The following is a 9,507-nucleotide window of genomic DNA, read 5'->3' on the forward strand; positions in this document are numbered from 1 at the left end:
TGTCAAAGTCACCCCATTCGCGGATGTCCACAGCATAATTGGGGTTAAGCCACTTAGTCATGAAGGCAAGTGAATGCGCAACAAGGAATCTCTAATCCTCGGTAAGAGAGGAAGAATACTCTAAGATATGATTCAGGAATCTTCGGCCGAAGTATCGAGCGTAATAAAGGAAAGCGTTCCTATACGACTCAATAGAATCATATAAGAAGGAATAATCACATTAGGGGTTTGACATAATATATCCATACCCTAGTAATGTGATTGAGAGTATTGTTTTAGAGAAGGATCGAATTACATTGTAATTCCAACTGAATAGGTTCTCCGAACAACTTCTACATTAGCTTGGGTAGCTATGACATATGGTTAGATGTCACTCATAGCTTGTGAGTTCTTCTAGATGATTAAATGTAGTCATCAAAGAAGAAAGGTGAATTAAAATGAAGTTTTAATTCACTAAGTGATTGGATTAAATATAATCAATTGAATTGATGTCAATCACCTCACTGCCTTGCTAATTAGAACCTAAAATGATTGTACATCGATACACTCTTGTAGTGAGTAATTAATGGATGATGGAAATAATTAATTGGATTAATTAAGTGTTGTGATTAATTTAGAAAGTCTAAAGAAATCATAATAGCGATAAAAGATCGTTTTGGGCTTAAAGAAACGTTCGGGTTTAATTGGGCTCATTGGGCCTAAACCCATTGGGCTTTTATTCAAGCATTGGATGACTAGAAATAAATAAAAGCCCAAAGCCCAAACCAACACAAAGGGGCCGGCCCTTGCAAGTGGAGAGGGAGAGATATTTAGTCAAGTTGTTGACTAGGTTTCTTTTTGTCTATATAAGGAACTTTATAGAGTTTTAATCCTTAGGGTTTTTGTGTGTTTTTGAACAACAAAGAGGCAAAAGAATATATCTCTCTAAAACCACAAAGGCTGGCCACCTAGAGGGTGTTTTAACTAACAATCTTTCACCCTTTAGGTTATTCCTCCATCCATCTCACTACACTAGTGGGTGTGGATATTTAGAGGTCTTCTCCTTTGGAGACTAAAGGAGAACCTTGGAGCACTCTTACTAACAAAGTGGAGGAGGCAAGGAGGGAGGCTAGGCTCAAGGACTTCAAGGAACAAAGGGCTTGGAGGTGGTCCATCCTTGGTCTCAAGTCTAGATCAAGAGGTATAGATCTATATCTTCACTTTATTCTTAACTTATATGTTTTAGATGCATTATATATAAACCTATGAACCTTGAAGGGGATTTGCATGACTATAGCTTTGATATTATTTGGTAAATCGCTTCCGTTGCTCATGTATAAAAATTTTGAATTGTATATGCATGCTAGTCATTTAGAAATCCCATGTGTTAATCTCATAATTTTCCTTTCACTGCAATCTTCATATGTGTTATAAGTCCTAATAATGTTTTATTTCTTATGCATGCCACATCGTAGAACGCCACCTGAGATAAACTTTCCTGATTTTGGGCAACTCGGTGAGGCTATTGCCACCGCCATTCAGACAACAATTTGTCCTCCCTAAAGGACTACCTTAGAGACCGCATCTAATCTTCAAATAAAAAATTTCTATGGCAACGAGTGACCCGAGGTAGTTGAGGCTTGGTTTGAGCATGTTGAAAGACTTTTCACGCTATGTAGCGACATAGGAATTTTCCAGCAGAACAATGGGTCAAAACAGGGACGTGGTTCTTTCATGAAAGAGCAGAGTCATGGTGGATTTACGAATCATGCGCACAAGACGCGAGAGCTAAGATGTTTTCAAGCACTTATTTGATGTCAGATTCACACCTCCTGAATATAAGGACTGAAAAATAGACGAGTTTACAGAGTTGAAACAAGGTAAAATGTCAGCAACAGAGTATCACCGGAGGTTCACTTATTTATCTCGTTATTGTCCTGCTATTGCTGAAAATCCCAGAGAAATGCTTCGTTAGTTTAAGAAAGGGACTCGTAAAGGACTTCGTTCTTTGGCGGTGTCTACTCCATGCTCCACTTATCAAGAATTCTTTGAGATTGTACTTCGAGTTGAGGATTTCAAAAATGGACCCAATGACGATGATAATGGAGAGGAAAATAGTAACATTTAAAAGAATAACAAAAAAGGGCAGTCATTATTTGGTCCCCAAAAGACTCAATATTTCAAGAAAAGCGGTAATAGTTCTGGATCATCTAACGGGGGTTCAAATTCCAATAGACCTCGAAGGGGTGGTAAATCCACTGGCAATTCATGTTTTCAAAATCAAAGAAACTCCAACAATTTCGGTGCTCAGTTCTGTCACAAGTGCAATAATCGTCATTATGGTGAATGTAAGAGGGGAAATAAATGATGTTGCACATGTGGCCAGGAAGGGCACATGTCTAATCAATGTCCTCAGAATCAGAAAAATTAGCTTCCTACACTACCAACTGCAATCCCTCTACAACAGAAATTACTTATGGGACCTAGTGCCTACTAGTAGACAGGTTATGGTGGTGATTTCCACCACCAGGGTGACATATCCCAATATTCGAGAAGAGCGTATGAGTACTCACCTGACGTTCCATATTACCAGAGCGGCTATCAGCAGTACTAGGGAGGTTATACACCGTATCAGGGTGGCAGAGCACAATGGTATACTGGAGGATAATATTAGAATCTCGATGTAGCTTCTAGCAGTGGCTACTCAGGCAGATAGAAAAACCAAACTAACCAGGGTCGAGGTAATCAAGGACGTCGCAATCAGAATCAGGTAAACAGAGGTCGTGAAGGTAGACAACAAGTGCAAGGTCGCATCAACAACATCACCGGTTATTTCCCATATGCTTGCTCAAAAGACTCAACCTCACCCCACTCCACTTAGTTACGATTTGGAGTTCTCGATGCCAAGAGGTGAAATTTGTTATGTTAGTTGGGAGTATCGAGGATGTTCCATTCTTATTGAGAATGTAATAATGCCTGCTAATTTCGTTTCGTTGGATATCGTTGACTTAGATATTATCTTGGACATAGATTGGTTAGATTACAATTATGACATGTTGAATTGTCGCCAGAAAATTGTTACTTTCCATCGACCAGGCATGCCTATTGTAACTTTTGTCGACGAAAGTAGTGGTTTGAAACACGGAGTAATCTCTGCCATAAGGGCGAATCGAATGTTGAGAAAGGGTTGTGAAGGCTACTTAGCTCACCTAGTGATGACTGAAGATATTCCTGCTCGAGTTGAAGATATACGAGTAGTCAAACATTTTCCTGATGATTTACCTGGCTTACCACCAAATTGTGAAATCGAGTTCATCATCAACCTATTTCTAGGTACTGACCCTATGTCTCTAACACCTTATTGTATGGCTCCTGTAGAGTTGAGAGAATTAAAAACCCAGTTGCAAAAACTTATTGATAAGGGGTTTATTCAACCCAGCACTTCCCTTTAGGAAGCTCTAGTCTTGTTCGTGAAGAAGAAAACGAAACGTTGAGGCTATGTATTGATTACAGACAATTGAATCGAGTGACGATTAAAAACCATTATCCGTTACCTCGTATTAACGATCTTTTTTATCAGCTATGTGGTGTTTGCGTTTTCTCAAAAATCGATCTAAGGTCTGGTTATTATTTGTTAAAAATTAGAAGCGATGATGTTCTGAAAACAACATTTCGAACTTGATATGGTCATTATGAGTTTCTTGTGATGCCATTCGAGTTAACAAATGCTCTAGCAGCTTTTATGCACCTGATGAATTGGGTATTCCGTCCGTATATTGATAGGTTCGTAATTGTCTTCATCGATGACATTCTTGTGTATTCCAAAAGCAAGGGTAACCATGCTAGACATTTAAGTTTGGTTTTAAAGAAGCTAAGGGAGAATCAACTGTACGCTAAATTCAGTAAATGACAGTTATAGCTGGATCATGTGTCTTTCTTAGGACATGAGACATCAGCTCAGGGTATTCTCATGGATCCTTAGAAAGTAGCATCAGTGGAAAATTGGGGGCAACCTCCGACTATCACTAAAGTACAGAGTTTTCTTGGTCTTGCTTGCTATTATCGACGTTGTGTGAAAGATTTCTCAGCCATAGCACTGTCTCTGACTAGGTTGACCAAGAAATGAGTTAAATTCGAATGGAATGATGATTGTGAACGGAGTTTTTGGCAGTTGAAGTATTGTCTCACTCATGCACCTGTTTTGGCACTTCCTGATGACAATGGGAATTTCGAGATCTACAGTGACACATCTTTAAATAGTTTGGGTTGTGTGTTGATGCAACATGGAAGGGTGATCGCGTGTGCTTCACAACAATTTAAACCCCATAAAGAACTACCCTACTCATGATCTTGAATCGGCAACTATTGTTTTCACTCTAAAAATTTGGTGACACTATCTCTATGGGGAAACATGTCGAATCTTCACTCAAGTATATCTTGACTTAGAAAGAACTTAATCTCCGGTAGCGTATATGGATGAAATTGATTGGTGACTATAACTACACTGTTGAATATCACCCAGGCCGTGTGAAAAGTGTAGCATATGCTCTCAACAGGAAATCTCACGGTCACCTCAATGCTCTTTATGCATGTCGTGTTCCTCTTCTGACCGACCTAAGATCTACAAGAATTGTCTTAGGAGTAGATCACCAGGAAGCCCTACTAGCCAAATTTCAAGTCAGACCAATTTTATTGGATCATGTTCTTGAGGCTCAAAGGAATGACTCATAATCCCAAGAGTTAAAGCAAGCAATGTTGAACGACAATATATGAGATCTCAGAATTCGAAGACCTGATGGTATGCTTATGCAAGGTGATCGAATGTATGTACCGAATGTGGAAGAACTGAAGAAAGAAATTCTCGATGAGGCACATATCTTAGCTTATATGATGCATCATGAGAGTACTAAAATGTATCATATTATCCGACATTTCTACTATTGGCTAGGAATGAAAAGAGAAATAGTTGAGTATGTGAGTTGTTGTTCGGTCTATCAGCAGGTCAAAGCAGAAAGAAAGAAACAATTCGGATTGCTACAACCACTTCTTATACCTCAGTTGAAATAGGAGGATATCACTATGGATTTAGTATACAAGCTGCCTCGCATACGTAATGGCTATGATGGTATTTGGGTGATTGTAGATCGACTTACCAAGTTAGCGTATTTCCTATTTGTTCGTGAAAACTACTCGTTAGGTTGGTTAGCCGAACTTTTCGTTGCTAAAATTGTCAAATATCATGGTGTTCTAGTTAGTATTATTTCTGATTGGGACCCTAAATTTACTTCAAAATTTTGGGTGGCTTTTCAAGAAGCTCTAGGTTCGAAATTACTCTACAGCACCGCTTATCATCCTCAAACTGATGGACAATCAGAAAAAACTATTCAAACACTAGAAGACATGTTGACATCTTCAGTCATTCAGTTCAGAGACGAATGGCACAAACGCTTACCTTTGATAGAATTCGCCTACAACAACAGCTTTCACTCCAGCATTGGTATGTCATCATTCGAGGTGTTGTATGGGAAACTTTGTTGTACACCATTGTGTTGGTCCGAGGTCGACGAAAGAGTTTTGGTGGGTCTTAAAATTGTAGATGAGACGACACATAATATTTAAGTGATAAATGACAACCTGAAGGCAGCACAGGATCGACAAAAGAGTATAGCAGACATACATTCGACAAATAGGGTGTATGTGGTTGGAGATTGGGTATTCTTAAAGCTGTCACCATTGAATTTGTAACGAAGAAGTTATGCTTAGTTAAAGTACGTTAACAACAGGTAAAATTGTACACATGTGTGCAAATTATTTAGTGTTGGTCAACACTATTTTAGATAGGGTGAATTAGATATTTTTGTACTTGGAATTGTACAAAATTTGAACCCTTCCCACTTTAAAAACCGGTCCTTATTGGTGACCTTATCTCACCAACCAATCAATTTTCTTCCTTATTTCTCTCACCAATCAGATACTCTCTCTCTCTTATCCAATCAGAAACTCTTCCTCTCTCTTCTTCTTCTTCTTCTCTCTCTCACCGTACCTCTCTTCTGTCTGTAATAACAAAGATCTTCACCAAATATCATAGATCGGACTTTAAACCACCATCATCGTATTCCTCTTATCCCTATGAGTCCATCCGTACGAGCCGATTCGAAAACAAATGAGTTTTAAGTTCCCAACTTGGATCATGGTTCTCCAATGACTTTTTTGTTCAAGTTCCAAGGTTTTGGAAGGTTTAGAAGTAACTACATAACTCCCTGAGGTCCCTAGCCTAAGTTTGAAGTCAGGCCAACTCGTAGACACACGGTTTTGGGACATTGTAATTAGGGTCGAGAATTTCGAGCCATTTTCAGTCCATTTTCATCCACTTTTTGGACTTTCAAAAGGTACAAACTTGTTCTTCTCTTCCCAAGCTTCATATCCATATAAAGTACGTCGAAAATGGTTGAGAAATGAGAAAGTTATGAAGTTTTAAAGTTTTTACAAAAATTTGGCCAACTTTTCTAGGTTCAGGTGAACCAGACGACGGCGAAGATAACTAGAGAACTGAGGAAGAATGAGAATATTCCGTCAAAGTTGATAGAATATTCTCACGCCGTAACAGACGCTATTAAGGTAACGTCGTTAAACTTAACAGAATATTTCGTCAATTCTGATGGAATATTCCCTAGGGACTTGCCAGCGCGTGCAGGTGCGTGACCTGCATGTGGCCGCAAGCTAGCTACGTGTGGAGGCATGTGAGGGCGTGTGCTGCTTCGTGGCGGCACGTGGTTGATGTGTACGAGTTCGTGACGTTGCATAGAATGCTTTCGTATATTTAAACCCTCCATTTGAGCAAACTATAGAGGATTTTCCTAACCTTTTCGTGTATGTTTTAATTAATTAATTACTATAGTTGTTTCACAAATAGGAAAGAATTATCCCGATGAGGTACGAGGTCAAGCAAGGCTAGGAGGCTACGATCCGACTACGAATCAGTAAGTGAGCATTTGTTATATATATATATATATAATATTAGGGGGATAGTAAGAATAGTGCTCAAATTTTTTTTTTACCAGAAATAGGATGCATATCACAATTTCATCGAGTCTTGGTAGGTCTGAGTCATTTGGAAAGGCATAATGTACACCTTTTAATGCTTCATTTGCAAGGGTAACTACATGTTCCAAGGCTGCTCCCATATGAATGCTTAACAAAGAAACACACTTATCTTGAACACACTAACAATGTTTGATATCATTGCATCCCATTAATATGATTGTCCAAGAATGATGATGCTTTGTTATTCACTAAGATCACCATTTCATTCACTTTTTTTTTCAAACATTTTATCAAACAGTTTCAGGGCATGTATGAAGCTAATTCTAATCTTCAAAAGGGCAACACTCAAAGTATCCATGGACATTCATCGAAGTTCGGAAGGTCAGCACTAAAGATATCTATGGACGTTCACCGAAGTTCGCGGGGTCAACTGACCCCTCTGCCCCTCAATGCATCTGCCACTGTTTGTGTGTGTATGTGTATATATATATAGCTGAATCCTCTATGGCGTACAAGGGGATCTTTGGCGATTCTGACATTATCTCGAGTAAATGTAGGAATTTATTTCTTGTTGTGTAATAAGTATCTTAACTAGCTTCGACTACTCTACTTTACTCTTCGTACTGTCATCTATGCTCTGACTACTTATGTATTATAGGTTCTTCCCACTACTGCACACTCTCCTTATTAGCTTAAATAAATTCTAGCTTTGGTTTAAATTTAACGATATTTTATACATCACTTTCCTTTTGGCTACGTCACCTTCGGGTGTCGGCCATCATACCTCATCTCCAATCATATACTGTCAATTCATGAGGCTTTGTATGGTTTTAAAATTCAAACCATGATGTACCCATCCTCAAAGTGTAGAAGATTCGATCATAATCGTTTGCTTCGCACTTATAAAATAATTACTATAATTTTTTAATGTGTTTAGTATTTCAAAATTACTTGATATTTTTGTTTTTAATGTGCTTTATAATTTTTTAATCTCACTCTTTACCTATAGTATACTATAAAATAAATAAATAAATAAATCTTTTTTTTTTTTTACAATTATATAGAATAATAATATAATAATACATATTTAATATAAAATATATACTTATATAAATTTTTTTAGGAATTAAAAAAATTAAAATCATCTATATAACTTTTTTCTTAACATGTTAAAACGGGTTACCAGCGTGTCATCCTCGTGTAAACTTGTTAAGGACCCGTTATTGATGGGTTCTTATCCTATGACCCGATAACGACCCAATTAGTTATTATGTCGACCCGAAACCCGTTATTTTCGTGTTATTTACGTGTCGTATAAGAAATTGCCAAGTCTATAAGGAATTGTGAAAAGGATGTGATAAATAGTGTAGAAATGGCTTAAGTATTTATAGGAAAAGAATTTTCAAAAAAACTTTAAATTTCGTCCTAAACAAAAAAAAAAAAAAAACAAAATTTCCAATAGGTAGATGACATTAGTCGTTGGATGTTAACATAATGGCCCATCTCCAATGGAGGTTTGGGCCAAAGAACCCTGGGACCACCAGGTCAAAATCTAGTCATATGGCTAGCCAGCCAGCCTGTTCAATTATGCAGAGTTGGGATTTTTATTTTTTTTAAGACAAAATTTAAAAAAAAAAATTACTTTTTTTCCTATAAATACCTAAGACATTTCTACACCATTTCTCGCATACTTTTCACCCTTCCATTCTCTCTTACCTTATTTTGTTTCAATTCTTCACATTCTATTCACCTTAAACACTCTTTCCATACACACCCATCTCTTACCTCTTCTAATAATATTTCTTTTAATTTTTTTCAATAATTTTCAAATGGCCACATCTTCAAGTGGCACTCAAAATATGTCTAGAGGCTTATGCATTTAGCGACAAGTGACACTCAAAATATGTCCGGAAATCCTATTTTAATATGGTAGTTTAATTCAATTAACCAATAAAATTAAAGAAAAAACTTAAAATAATAAATTATTGAGGGGGCTAAAAAATAGTTCATTCGGTTGGAGATGGTATATAAATATAGCCTGACACTGTTCATTAAAAAATAATTTATTGCAGGGCTACAAGCTGAACGAGGGCTAAACATAGCCTCTTCAATTTGAGATGACCTAAGAATGCCCAGCCAGATGGCTAAAGGGCTGAAACTTGGCCTGGTGGGTCCTCATTTTTTGGGTCCAGCCCTCCATTGGAGTTGGGTTTAGGAGCATTTTAGGGTGAAACTTGGCCCATGGCCCTGTAGTCATCTTCATTGGAGATGGCCTAACTATTTGTAGCCTTTGAGCGGGCTACAGATAACCCTCAATCATGCTTTTTATGGAACCCATATTGGCAGTCATGTACTACTGGAGATGGAAAAATATAGCCGCTAAAACATGTATAGTTCATCACAGTCTCTAGCCCTCCGCCATTGGAGTTGACCTTTTGGTAATTCTTCGACTTGCAATGTTTAGTCTTTGTGAGTCATATATTT

This window comes from Malus sylvestris, chromosome 15 (genome assembly GCF_916048215.2).
Source record: "Malus sylvestris chromosome 15, drMalSylv7.2, whole genome shotgun sequence".
Classification (NCBI taxonomy): domain Eukaryota; kingdom Viridiplantae; phylum Streptophyta; class Magnoliopsida; order Rosales; family Rosaceae; genus Malus; species Malus sylvestris.